At 53.3% G+C, this 13,592-nt stretch overlaps 1 pseudogene; it reads left to right on the top strand.

Annotated features, from left to right (window-relative positions):
• Positions 1-3,391: 3,391 nt before the first annotated feature.
• On the top strand, positions 3,392-11,910 carry LOC114494934 (annotated as a pseudogene).
• The last annotated feature ends 1,682 nt before the right edge of the window (positions 11,911-13,592 follow it).

The raw sequence follows: 13,592 nt of genomic DNA, 5'->3' as shown, positions 1-13,592 counted from the left end.
GGCAGAAGGGCTTTCAAGGGTGCGTAGCAGAGCCCAAGGAGGGCGGGCCACCCTGCTGACCTGCCCCAGGAGCCCAGGGTATAGGTGTTTGCAAGACAATGTCCTCTGATCAGTGATGGCTGACTCAGCAATGGAAAATCCAGGACATTTACAGGCCTTGTTTCTGGGAAAAGCTAGAGCGAGAGGGAAGGGGCAGTGAGGATGGAGGGGCACAACTGGCTTCCAGCAGAATGCTGGAGGCTGTGCCTCAGCTGCTTCCGGTAACAGGGAACCTCATGCTCAGGTATTCAGCTGGTGACACAAACCTTCTGGCTTAGGTCCTCCGTGCCCCAGTACATTCTGACACCTGGCTTGTCTCTGGCGGGAACCCTGCCCTCACTGCCCTGCCAGGGGCCTCCCCTGCTGCCTCCCCGCGGACCAGTGGTTAGTGAAGGTCGAGCACAGTCTACACCGAGCCCTGGCTAAAGTACACCAGATTCCTCTCCCCCACTCCCCTCTGTCTCTCCCTCCCTGGAAGGCGAGAACATTTGAAAGATGATTTATACCCTCGCCGTTCAGTTCGGCCCGGCCCGTGTTCACCGACCCCTGGGGCTGTGCCCTGTCTCCAGCCCCCTGGGAGTCTGCTGTGGACCCCAGCTCTGGGCCCTGTGAGGGACCTCCCTGTACCCCAGACCCCAGCACTGCCCTCTACACCTCTCTCTCTAAGCTGACCAGGCTGGAGCAGGACTGATTAGGGGGGCCCAGTGGTCCCATATACAAAGCAGCAGTTCCAAAGCCCAACACTCACACTGTTCCCCCCCAACACCTAGTCCTGCTCCCAAGTCTACACCCTTCCCAAGGGGCCTTCCCCTGTGTGAGACCTCATCCCCTCTGCCTTACCCCCAAGGCGGCTCTGGTCACCTGAGCTTTTCCTATGTTCCCATGGTCCAGAGAGAGTCCTATGTACCAGGCCATTGCCCTCGGAGACACAGCTCTTCTGCCCCGCTGAGACCTCAGCAGGTGCAGGAGCCAACCTTATCTGCAGCTGGGGACTGTGTACTTAGTACCTTGTAACCCCAAGCTGTCAGCCACCAGGACCCAGTCCGTTAGCCCTCAGGCACTCCTTATCCTCCCTCCCTGCCCCCCAAGGTGGGGAGTGGGGGGTACTTTAAAAGACGTACAGGGTCGGACCTATCCTCAGGGAGTTTATTATCTTGATAGAGAAAAAAATGGAACGCAGACAGTAAGATGTTTGTGCTGTCAGAGGACCGTGGAAATGGTGGTGGGCTGGAGTAAACCCAGGAAGCCTCCTGGAGGTGAGGGGACCCAGGCAGGCCTTGGAGACCGGGTGGAAAGGGGTGAAAAGTGAGGGGCGGGGTGAGAAGCTGCAGATACCTGGATACCAAAGGCAACAACAACAAAAGCCACAGCACTCCTAGGTGACACTACAGCATGCGTCCTTGGGTCCCAGAAAAAGGAGGACACTTTGGGGGCCTGTTCCCTCTTATCTGCTTCCTCACTGCCTTTCTGAAGGCACCCGGAGGTTGGGCTGAGGCCAGAGCAGCCCTCCTCTCTCCGGCCTGTCCCTGAGGACAGCCAGCTGAGGCAGTGGGTCTGGGGAGAGTCTGTTTGCTGGGGATAAGGGAGCAAGTGGGGAAAGGCCTGGTGGGGAGGGACTCCTGTTATTTGGATTTGGGGGCCTATAAGGGGGAGAGATGGGCAGGGCAGGGCCACCTCTGTGCCTAGGAAGAGGGGCTTTCAGTCCGGCTGGGAGTGGACTGGCTGAGAACTGTGCTGTTGGTGCCAGTCAGGAGGCGGGAAGGGAGGTGGAGCCAATGCCAGAAGAGTCTGAGGCCACGTGGAGCAGAGCAAGTGTGGCTGCAGAAGAGAGATTTCTAACAGATTGCCAATCATTTGCCTGTCTGTGGTCCCAAAGGGTGGGGGACATCATTTCCCAGACTTCTGTCTCTGCCCCCAGGCCCAGAGCGCCTGTCCTCCAGGTCACCCCAGGCCACCCGGACATCCTGCCTCGGTGTGAAGCTTCACACCTCCCCCTCTTCTTCCGCATGTTGGGGCTTCATCAGCTGCCTCTCTGCCTCATTTATTCCATCTCCCTAACCCTCTTATTTAAAAAAAATTTCCAAGTTAATTTATTTTTCATTTTGTGTTTGTATTTGTACATCCAGGCCAATGCTCTCAAAGGAATAAATTAGTATTTCACTATGTAAAGGTTTAGCATCTTCTCTTGGCTACCCCAAACCATCCAAACTTTAAAAAAGCAAAACTACATACTGTACAGTGACACCTTCATAAATCTGCCTCCAGAGCCAGAGAAGAGGCGTCAGGGTGGGGGTTCCACGTGGGCCACCGCCGCGGCTCCAGGAGGTAGGCATGCGAGGAGGCATGACCCACACAACTGTACACCTGAAACCCGTGTCACTTTACTAACCAATGCCTCCCCAATAAATTCAATAAAAATTTAAAAAAAGAGTGCATAACCAATACAGAGTAATTATGAAACTAACATTTCTGCCAATAAATTTTGAGGCTGATTTAGACCAGATAGGACTATAAATCCAGTCTTTGTACCAATTATGAAAAATATACCCTATAATCTTGAATATCTTATTTTCAGAGTGAAAACAAACAATGGAAAGTTATGTTGGGTCAATGCTGCAAACCCTGTTGGAGCCCAGCCCCTTATTAACTTGTTCCTGGATTCAGAACCTCTGACCCCCAGATCAACTCACGCATGCGTGCTCGCCGCTGTCCTCCCTGCCTCTGACTGCTGCAGTCTGCCCTCGCCTTTTCTTCCCATCCTGCCCACCCTCTACCTGCTGTGCATTTTTCATCCCACAGTTCTCCAGCTCATCCCAAGCCTTTTTAAAAAGATTTTATTTATTTATTTTTAGAGAAAGGGAGGGAGAAAGAGAGGGAAAGAAAAAACTCTCACGTGCCCCCAGCTGGGGACCTGGCCTGAAACCCAGGCATGTGCCCTGACTGGGAATTGAACTGGCGACCCTCTGGTTTCAGGCCGGTGCTCAGTCCACTGAGCCACACCCGTGAGGGCTCGTCCCAAGTCTTTTGTTCCCTGCAGGACACAGACACACCAGGGCCTCTGAGACTGAATGCACAGGTTGGACACATGGCTCTAAGTTGCTGGGAGTGAGACTTACATGGAATCAGGGTAGTTTTTCAACTAAAATCGGAGAAGACACCCACCAGCACCAAACTGTACAAGTTTCTGACTGGCACCGGCTCCATGACAATGAGCGGTCAATAGGAAGCGTAAAGGGATTCTAAACAAACAAGGGTAACAGTGAAATTTACCCACACGATCTGACACTTACAAGCCCAGAAGTGGCAGAAAAACAAAGACGGGGAGAGGAAACCTGGGCCAAGTCAAGTGAGCATGCACGCTGAGTGTGCCTGTGCTGGCCTTAGAGTGGTGGCAGCACTTGGAGCAGGGACACAAAACTTGACGGCTTCTGCAGGGAGCCGGGCCTCTGACACAGACAGCAGTTTTGGATTCTTCAGTGACGGCACACCCCTACCAGAAAGGCCAGGATGCCTCTCCAAGCGTAGAAGGTAAGAAGCCTGGGGAACCCGTGCTGGTGACTGGAACAGGCATTAGTGCTGTGGTGGCACCCCGGGCAGGTAGCACCTGCCCCGAGATCCTGGAAGGGGTTCATTCGGGCCTGACTGCATGCTGCCATTGACTTTGCTCTTCTAGAAAATGAGGAGAGCAAAAATTTCAGAAATGTGTCCATGAAGACAAGAATATTGTTCATGGTATCCATGACCCTATTCAGAAACTCTGCTTGCACTGTTACTGGGGAGACCTGAATCAGAGGGCTCCCCCTCCTCGGTTCTTGCCTTGCTTGCAAGAGAAGAATAAGCGAGAGTCAACACGTATAGTGGAAATGAGATAGCAAGTTTATTTGTGAAATACAGTCGAGCACGAAACTATAGGCAGGGACCCAGTTAGTCTGAATGTATAGAGAAAATGTATAGAGAAAATAAAGTTATTAGTAAGTTTATTTTATGCACTTGAACCAGAAGGTACAAGTGAGCACCCAGCCAATCTGGGTGCCCAGACTATTGGGGTTCAGGGGTTATATACTTTAGCTAGCTTCTAGGTACCCCTCCTTCTCCCTCTTCTAGACCTTGGGACTAATACACAGTTACAAAGTCTTTCTTTCCCAGCTAGGGGAATCATTACAAAGGCTTTCTTTCCCATGGAAGTGGTATGCACAGAACTTCAAGGGCTCCCCCCGTCCCGTGCTCCCATGGTGTTCCTCGTGATGTTGGAACACCTGGCAATCTTATCGGACCAGGCTCAGGACTGCTGGGCCAGTGGGTGAGACGTGTCTCCCTCTTCTCCCTGCCTTGGTTTACTATTTATCCTACCTAACAGTACCACGGATGTTCAATCCTCATTTTTCAAGGACTGTTTATATTTAGCATTTGATGACTTGGAGTCAAAGACGGATGACTCTGGAGAGAGCTGCTTCAGTTAGTTCTCCACCCACTGGAAAATGGAGCCCTGGTTTTGAGTAAAAGTTTGACAACCTCCTGGAACTGTATGTAGCACATCAGGGGAAACAGCTCGAACCCCTTGACCTTACTGATGAAGAAAAGTCTGAGAGTGGACTCTAGAGAAGCCGAAACTGAGCATGTTACACATCCATGGGGTCTACACCAATCCTAACGGCACATCCCTCCTCCAGCTGGGCATCAGAATGTGCCCAGGAATACTGAGGTTATGAGAGGGATTCAGAAACTCCGTTAACACCATCACTTCTTTTCCCGGCTTGCAGCCAGGCTGTGGGTGACACCGCCCTGCAAGCCCTCCCTTCCGGAGGCTGTCCAGCATAACTCCGACTTAGCACATCTCATGTTGGCTCAGAGAGCAGATGCAGATGAGCTCAAGAAGCTTTGAGAAGATACTGGGGACAGGGGATTTTCATTGTCCCTTTTGGAAATGAATATGCTGGTCTTCCAGAATATTTCAAGTGACTGACCTGTGGGCTCTCCAGGAGGGGTGGAGATGGTGGGATGGTGGGATGGTGGGATGGTGGGATGATGAGAGGAGGCCAGCTCACTGGCTCCTGGGCGGCACACGGTGAAATGAGGGACCACAGAATGTGAGAGCACCGCAGGGGCCGCTGCCCTCAGACCATGCTGCAGGGTCTGCTGTGGACAGTGCTCACCAAGCCCCTCACAGGAACCCAACACAGCTTCTGGGGAGAACCAAGCCCAGAACTGAAGGTTGGGGCTGTGCAGAATGGGGGAATGTTCCAAATCAATCCCCTCTTCGTGCCAGCCAGTTCTTGGTCTTTTTGGTTTGTTTTTTCTTTGGTTCTTGGTCTTCTGTGGCCTGTTTCAGTTCGAGAATACCCAAGTGACCACAGGACCCAGATGCAGCTCTCCACCCGATTCCTGGGCTGGACACACTGCTTATGCCCATGCAGTGCATCAGCATGACCCCCAGTGAGGGGCTGCTGCTCCGTACGAGGGACCTGGGGTGCGGATGCCATGGACTCACCATGGTCCTTGTTGCAGTTTTGCTCTCTATTCTTTTCTAAAAATTAATAATTTTAAATATTAATTTTAATATTTAAATATTTTTAAAAATCAATATTTTAAAAAGATGTTAATTTATTTATTTTTATAGAGAGGAGAAGGGAGGGAGCGAGGGAGAGAAACATTAATGTGTGGTTGTCTCTCGTGTGTCCCCCCACTGGGGACCTGGCCCGTAACCCAGTCATGTGCCCTGACTGGGGATCGAACTGGTGACCCTTTGGGTCACAGGTCAGCACTCAATCCACTGAGCCACACCAGCCAGGGCTGCTCTCTATTCTTGGTTTTTCTTTCTTTCTTTTTTAAATTGTTAATTCTATTATAGTTGTCCTAATTTCCCCCCTTCTCCCCCTTCCACCCAGCCCACCCCCCCTCCCACAGTCAGTCTCCTCTCCACTGTCCGTGTTCATGAGTCATTCATACATGTTCTTTGACTATTCTTGCTTTTTTCTTAAGCTTAATAGCTTTTAAAAATAAGACTTGAAGCTCTAGTTTTCTATATCTTTTATAGTTTACAGTATTTTATGAGCTGTATCAAAGGCTTGTTCATTTAACCACAACAATGAAAAGCAAAGACAACGTGTATGCCTGTTTCCACACACATATCACAAGCCGAGAAGTCAAGTGCTGTGTGGGAACGTGGGTGCAAGCTGCATGAAGGGAGTGGAGGAGGCCAGGCAGAGGGCCGCTCGCTGCCGGATGGCAGGCAGCTCTGGCCAGCCATGGGAACTCCCCGGGAAGGGCGTGCGCAGGAAGGCTGCCCCTGGGCTGCCTAAACCATCGAATCCACAGGAGGTGGGGAGCGTGCGCAGTTGTCACACAACCATAATTGGCTTGGTTTCAACAACCAAATCTCATTTTACTAGTTGCCCTGAGATATCCCCCAGACTTTCCAGAATGTTACCTTTTCCAGTCTCGCCACTTCTCTGGGCGATGAGCTCCGTCTGTTGCCCCGTCCGTCAGTTGCCACTTTACTCCTCAGGATAAAACTCTCCTCTCCTGACTCCAGCTGCGGACGCCTCATTGGGACCAAGCAATGAAGGTGGCTCTTGGCTAAGACAAGAGTTTCTCGTTCATAAAGACAGGACACAGGCTGGGCTCCCCCTCTGAAGGGACAGACCCTGGAGTAGGAGGGTCCTCGGGGGCACTGAGGCTCTTGCTGCCCACATGTTAGTATTTAACGCTCTGCTGGCAGAGGGAAGGCCCCAGATGTGCCCCTCCCAGGGACTGAATTTCAGACAAAGGAACTAGGATGAAATCTGGCCATTAGTAAAGGAAAAAAATAAAAAGAACTGTTTAAAGAGCAAAAATCTTGCAGGAAGCCATGGAGTGTATTTGAAAACGGGGTGGGCCGGGGTGGGTGGGCGGCAAACAAACGTGTCTTGCAGAACAAAAAGCCTAGGCCCCTACCCAGAGGCCACAGGCCGCCGAATGCAAAGCCGTGAGCAGAGTGCCTGCTGGGAGAGAGGGCCTGGGAGCCGGAGCCTCAGCTCCTCCACGTACCCGCATTGGGAGCAGGAACTAAAGCAGGCATTCAGCCTCAGAGGCTTCTGTCAGCGATAGGATGACAGTGGGAAGCACGCAATGCCACACACACGTCTTGCAAAGTAATGGCACACACAGGGTCTGCTGATGACACACGGAGGCGAAGGAGAAGGCTGTTGAGCACACTGTCCAAACTGGCCCTCTCACATGGCTACCTGGGAACCGTAGCCAGGAGAAACGCTTTTATTCCTCCTGTCCTGGTCACAGACAGTGCCCCTGCCCATTTGCTTTAAAAAATAAAAGGTTCTACACCCACCACTATTGTTGGTGTAACACTATGGCCAAAGCCTCACATTCCCTTTTTTCTGGTCTAGACATTGTAAGACCTAGAGAACATTTGACCAACAACCTCTAGTTGGGATGTTGAGACTCTCTTGGGCACCTTTGTGCAAACTAGAAAAAGGCAGTCCCCTGGGTGGATCCAGGGCAGCTGGGCTCGGCACGGCCTGCTCTGTGCAGCCGGCACACTTGTGGAGCTCTACTCGTGACCTGGCCACATGGGCCACCAGTGACAAGGCCAGAGGATTCCAGAGGCGAAATGACGTTTAGCATTTACTATATGGCTGCATATCTGGAAGGTCTTTCACCATAACTGGCGAGGGCGAGGGAGAAGTCAGGACGGGGTCTCCACTGTGGCAGCAGAGGAGAAGGCTCACTGCTGCTGTGACGGCTGCGGTCCAGTCAGCTGGAAGGACCTGGTGGAGGCCATCACAGAAGTGACCAGCTTGGAGCCCAGTGGAATCGCTTCATGTCTCTTTTTCCAGTGGAGCAGCATTGATAAACAAACAGAAAAATGACCATGCCATAAGTGTGTGGCCAACACTTTTCACCGCCTGAGAGGCCCCTTGGGGAGGCGTGAGATCAGCTCCGGGAAGAGCAGCTGCCCCCCGAGGAGGTGCGCCCCTTTCTGGGGATCTCTCTCCCCAGGGGTAATCACTGTCCTGAAACCTCACCCCACCAATTACTTTTCCTGCCTTTTGAAGTTTACATAAACGATTACAAATTGTATCTAGTCTTTCATGTTTGACCTTTCTGCTCAGCAGCTCCTCGTGGTGAGATGTAGCCACGCTGCTGCCTCTCTCTGTGTGCATGCTGCGCTGCAGACGTATACCATGCTTTATTTATCCATTGTCCTGTTGATGGGAACTTGTGCAGTCTTTCTTTTCAATTGATTTTTTTTCTGATTACAAAGATGGTCAAATAGTCATAAAAATGTTGCCATTTTAAGATCTCATTGAGAGTTCCAGGTCCCGGTGTGCCGGGGGTCTCAGCACCTGGGCTTCCCTTGCTCCCTTCAGCGGTCAGGCCCTGACCCACACTCACCCCTGGGCTCTTCTCAGTGGTCTCAGCCTCCTTCCAACCCCTGGCCGGGAACAGCGCCTCCTCTCCCCACTTGTTCTTTCAGCCCCGGCTGCATGGGCCTCCAAGTGCCAGGGAAAGCTGTTGTCCAGGTCAATGTGTGCCTTCAGCCGACACTTTCCCTTGGCCGTGACGTCTCCAGACTTCTTGCGGCCCCTACCCCAAAGCCCGAAGAGGCCCTCAGCAGCTGTTTCACTGGGGAAAGGAAAGCCTCAGAGCGCAGAGGCCTTCACCAGCCCTGCCGTGCCTGCCACCCTGCTCCGTCGTCACACCTGTGTGCCCATCAACGGAACCTGGTGCTCTCCCAAGGCATCCGGTGTGGGGTGTGGACCTGGGAACCCTGCTCCACCCAGCCTGCAGGACTTAACCCTCAGTCTGCTCCCTCAAGCCAGAAACCCTCAGCCTTTCCCTGTCTGGGCCACGAACAGGCAGCCCCTTCCTTCCCTTCTGGGGGCCCTGAGGGCCACTGCTGTGCTGAGCTCAGTTCACAGGATACAGTTCAGGCCTCTGGGTGGTATTTGACATGGTCACAGGGGTTCTGTTGAGACTCTTGACTTCTGGGACAGCAATTTTTCTCAGCTCCTCTCTTCACCCCCACCCCTGCCCTTTCACAATCCTCTCACACCAGTTCCCTTCCCGTGCTGGCCCCTGGAGCGTCAACTTTCCCCAAAGTTCAGGGTCAATCTACTGTTCTGGGCACCCCCTCTCAGCAACACCAAACCTGGGGACCCCATCCCAGGACCCTCTCCCATCCTGGGACCCTCCCCCCCAACCCCTGTTCAGGCTTTCTATCCAGCCATTCCACCCAGAGGCCCAGAAGAGCCTCAGAATCTCAGGGAGGTGCCTTTTGAATGAAAGCACATTCAAATCACACATTTAGAAAACCAGCCCTTGAGAGTTTTCGCAAAGCAGATGGACAGAGCAGGCAGTTAGGCATGAGCAGAGCGGGAACCACAGGCCAGGCACCGAAAGTCCTGGGTGCCCAGCAACGGGCCAAACTAAAGGAAACAACCGTTGTAGGCCGGGACCTCACCCCTAGGGTGACCTTTGCTCCCCCAGCCTGTTGTTAGCCATGTGGTTTAGACCCCCTCAGAGGAGGAGGATCAAGGGGCGGGAGAATAGCCTTTTACGACTCTAGTACGAGGACAGGAGATGACAGACCCTGAGATAAGTCAGCTTGAAGAAGGAAGTAGTTCAAAGTCCAAAAGTTTGTTTTAGCACTAAGCTGCTCTGAACTTTACCTCTCTTCCTAAGTTCTTTGTAGTAACTAAGTTCTCTGTAGTAACAAAGAACTTAGGAAGAGAGGAAAAGTTCCTTAAAACTTGGTCACTAATTTAAAAAAAAGTAGTAGTAGTAGCAGTTACTGCCTCTGGCTACAAGCAGCCCTTGCCCACCTCGGGGGCAGCGTTGAGCAGCCTGCTCCATTCTTTCTTTCCAGTGTGCTTCTGCTTTGCTTGCTGAACAGACTTTTGGTTACACTAGAGTTCTTGGCTCTGAATGCTTTCTAAGCTGACCTCAAGAACTGAAGCCCTTCATGACTGCTAACAAGACCATGCAATGGAGAGGTCCACTCCATAGAGCCAGGCAGGCCGCTGGCAGAGTAAACAGTCCATCTCTCCTGAGCATCCATGGTGCCCTCTTGAGCGGGCAGGGGCTTCCCGCACTGCCCAACAGGTGCTTCAGAATCTCCGGCAAGCGCCAGATGCTGTGTGTTCACCAACAGGAAACGTGGATTTAAGAAGTTGGGAAAGCGCACTGGACAGATGGACTGTACCAGCCGGGGAGCCAGCAGAAACAAAGGCTTCACAGCTGACAGTCTGCAATGGTGGGATGCTGCAGAGAGAAATACGAGACCTAGAAAGAGTGGGCGCACACGGACTGAGACCAGAGGGGGCAGTCAGGCCAGAGCCGGGCCTCCCACTGAGGGCCACACCAGGTGACATTTGCCTTCTGATCGCAGCCGGTGTCTCCTGACCCACTGGGAGCTGTCCTGTGATCCATTCAGGTCAGCCTCCTGCACCCAGTGCAGGGCAGAGGAGCTGCAGAGACGGCTGAGCTTGGCTCTGGAGAAGAACATGAGACAGGAGCAGGAACGGGTGAGGCTTCCGTTCCATCAAAACATAAGGAGAGGGCAAGCCATCAGTGACACTGCCATAGAGACCAGGAAGCCAAACAGGAGGACCCAAGGCTGGTCTCGCAGCCTTCACGCCCTCCCCTGCTCTGCTCTCCTCTGTTATTATCCGGAATGATAACCAATCACAGCCCATGCTCAGGAGGACCTGTGTGCTTGAACTGAGGGGAAGGCCGGGGCACGGCCACCTAGATCCCCTCTCTCTACGATCCATTGCATCTGGCTTTTAAACTGCTGCCTAAGTGAGAAAGGAGCAAGGCAGCTGGCGAAGATGGAGGAGGCAGGTCCCTGGGGGCTGGGTTTTAAGGGGTAAAAAATCGGAAGCAGAAAGAAGGTATGTCAAACACGTGTACAGATAAGAGAGATAATCACCAAAGCACAACTCAAAAGCAGAACTGACAGGTGTATGTTTCTGCACAGAACACTGCTCCCAGTAGGGTGGGTGTACGCAGCTGGGACCTGTCTTACTGAAGGGGAAAGGGGTACACAAAAACAATAATGACACCCAACACCGGTAGTTCAGTTCCCCAGCACTGGTGTTGGGGGGGGGTCGGTGAGGCAACCTGCAGAAGCCACAGCTCGGGGAGCAGGGCAGTAAACGGCTGATTGGGACTTCAGGGTGGTCAGTCACAGCCTAGCACGCATGGTGGAAGAATGGCTTCCAGAATGGCCTGAAGAGAAGGGTCTGGGCACCCCCGAGCACGTGAGGCCAGTGAACGGGTGGGATCACCAGCAGAAAGCAAAATCGAACCTCAGCTGACGCTGACACAAAGCAGGGAGCTTCCACCCCTGAGACTGACTTGGGGTTCTGTTTATTCCGTCTCACGCCAGATGTGACCAGGCTTTTTTCTAGTTCAGAGAAGGCTGCCAGGAAGCTCAAGTGTTCTAGGAAGAAGAGGCCTGAGCTGGGCTGTCCAGTCTGTAAGGATATGTCAGCAGAGACCACGAATCAGTTAATAAAATCCTGAAATATCAGGAACAGGAGACCCTTTGTGGAGGCAAGGACTCACTTAGCAAAGCAGATGGTTTCTCTCGGGAGAGGTTTCTAAGCTGAAAATAAAGTTAAAGTAGGGTTAAGATACATTGAGAGCATAATAGTCCCAAAAAGTTACAGGGGGAGAGCTGGGAGCCCTGACAGTGGGCTTGGCACCAGGGGGCCTGTCCTGCCCTTTCTGCAGTCAGGCTTCAGTGATTTGGCCCTGGGGGGAGGGGCTAAGGGCAGAAGGCCTTACACCCCAGGCCCCTGTGGCATTGTCACCTGCGAGCTCGCCCTGGGCATGGTGCACGTGAGGAGTCTGGTCTGTAAGAACTAGCGTTGTCTCAGAAGAAGGCAGAGCTTAGTCAGAGGGGAGCCAAAGCTTGGGAGTGGAGCATGCGCAGGGGCTGTCGGGAGAGGCAGAGAGGGGCCCCACCCAACGCTTCCCCTTCTTCAGAGGTCGGGGCCGGCTCAAGGCCCCAGAGGGGCCAGCTGCCCTGGTTAGGCGGCCAGGGAACCAGGACGGCATAGAGACCCCCAGCACGCACCCAGGAGGGCAGTGAAGCAAGGAGGACAGGCACGTGTGAGGGTGCCTGCCTGCCACCTTGGACCCCTTCTTCCTCCTCCAAAGGAGCCCCTAGCGGGGCTTCACTGGGTGCACGACCCACCCACCAATCCCGGAAGCAGTTCTGTTTCTAGCGCTCTTAGTTTTTCACTTTCTGCCTCAGCCCTCTTAGAAGAGGGCTTAGAAGCAACTTCAAGCTTTTTTGCCTCTTCTGTTATTCTCCCCTAGAATTATCTGCTGCTACTCACAGGTGCCCACCTGTAGGCTGGAAGGGTAGATTTTTCCTTCTGAGCACTCTGCTCCCTTTCCCGTGCTCTTTAACCAAAGCCAATGCTGTCCCCGTAGCCGAGGGCTGGGCTCCTGCTCCTCCCTTCTCTCTCTGCTGCCTCAGTTGCCTTTGTTCCCTCTCCAGAAGCAGCAGCTGCTGCGAAAGTGGCTACAAGAAGGAAGAACAACCTGCCCCCCTGCTGGGAACCTCGCTGGCATCTCCAAGACTCTGAAGGCAAAAGGAGGAAAAGCCATCCACAGGAATCCAGCTCCTCTCCCTCCCTCCCTCAAAAGGCTTCTGCCTCCAGCTCTTCCAGAAAGAACATTCCAGACTCAGAGAGGCTCTTCCTAGAGGAGAGTCTTCTTGGCATTTAGGGGAAGCTGAAGGCCCCAGGTTGTCCTGCCTGGAAGCTTTGTCTGGAATCTAAGAGCACAGCGTGATTATTAGTGCCTTGCCAATGGGCGACCCCCACCCTCACTCCTCAACGGAGGGGAAATCAAGAGCGGGATGCTCAAGTCAAATGACAAGGTCAGCAGTGTAGGTCCAAGTGAAAGTAGGTGACCCTAGGAAGTGGAGCTCAGTCTGGAAGGTGTCTTACTGGGCAAGGGCCAGGGTGTTCAGGCAGAAGGAAAAGCGTCCTCCCTAAGGGGGGGTGAACCAGGTCATGAGGTCATCGCTATCTACCTCACTCTACGCCCTCTCTGCTCCACTGGTCCCCACAACTGCCCCCAGACCCCTTCCTCCCCCAGCAGAAGCCATCAGTGGGACCTTTGCTGGCTAATGGGAGCCCCCAAGACATGGCAGAACCAGACATATGTGCCTGGCCCCACTTCCCTCTGTCTCTGATTGTCTTCCAGTCCCCTACACCCTTCTTTCAGGAGTCTCTTCTGGCTTCTGCTTGGTTGCCATCCGCATCTCTCTCCTGGACCATTCTCTCTCCCAGCACTGCATGTGTTTTATTGTCCCTCTCTGGCCCTTCCTGTTTCTCTCCACTTCCACACAACGGCTGAGGGCCAGGATCCAGAGCTGGAGTCACAGAGGTGGGTCACAGTGCCGGGATGGAGCCTCGTCGTGTCTGAGGAGAGAACTGCCTCTCTCGTTGGTGAGCCCCGTACCATGCAGTGAGGGCCGAGGTGTGGGGAAAAGCAGGGCTGGCTGTGAGGAGGCACCGCAAAGCACACCGGCT

Source organism: Phyllostomus discolor, chromosome 4, assembly GCF_004126475.2.
Source record: "Phyllostomus discolor isolate MPI-MPIP mPhyDis1 chromosome 4, mPhyDis1.pri.v3, whole genome shotgun sequence".
Lineage (NCBI taxonomy): Eukaryota > Metazoa > Chordata > Mammalia > Chiroptera > Phyllostomidae > Phyllostomus > Phyllostomus discolor.
This window is presented reverse-complemented; position numbering and strand designations above follow the sequence as displayed.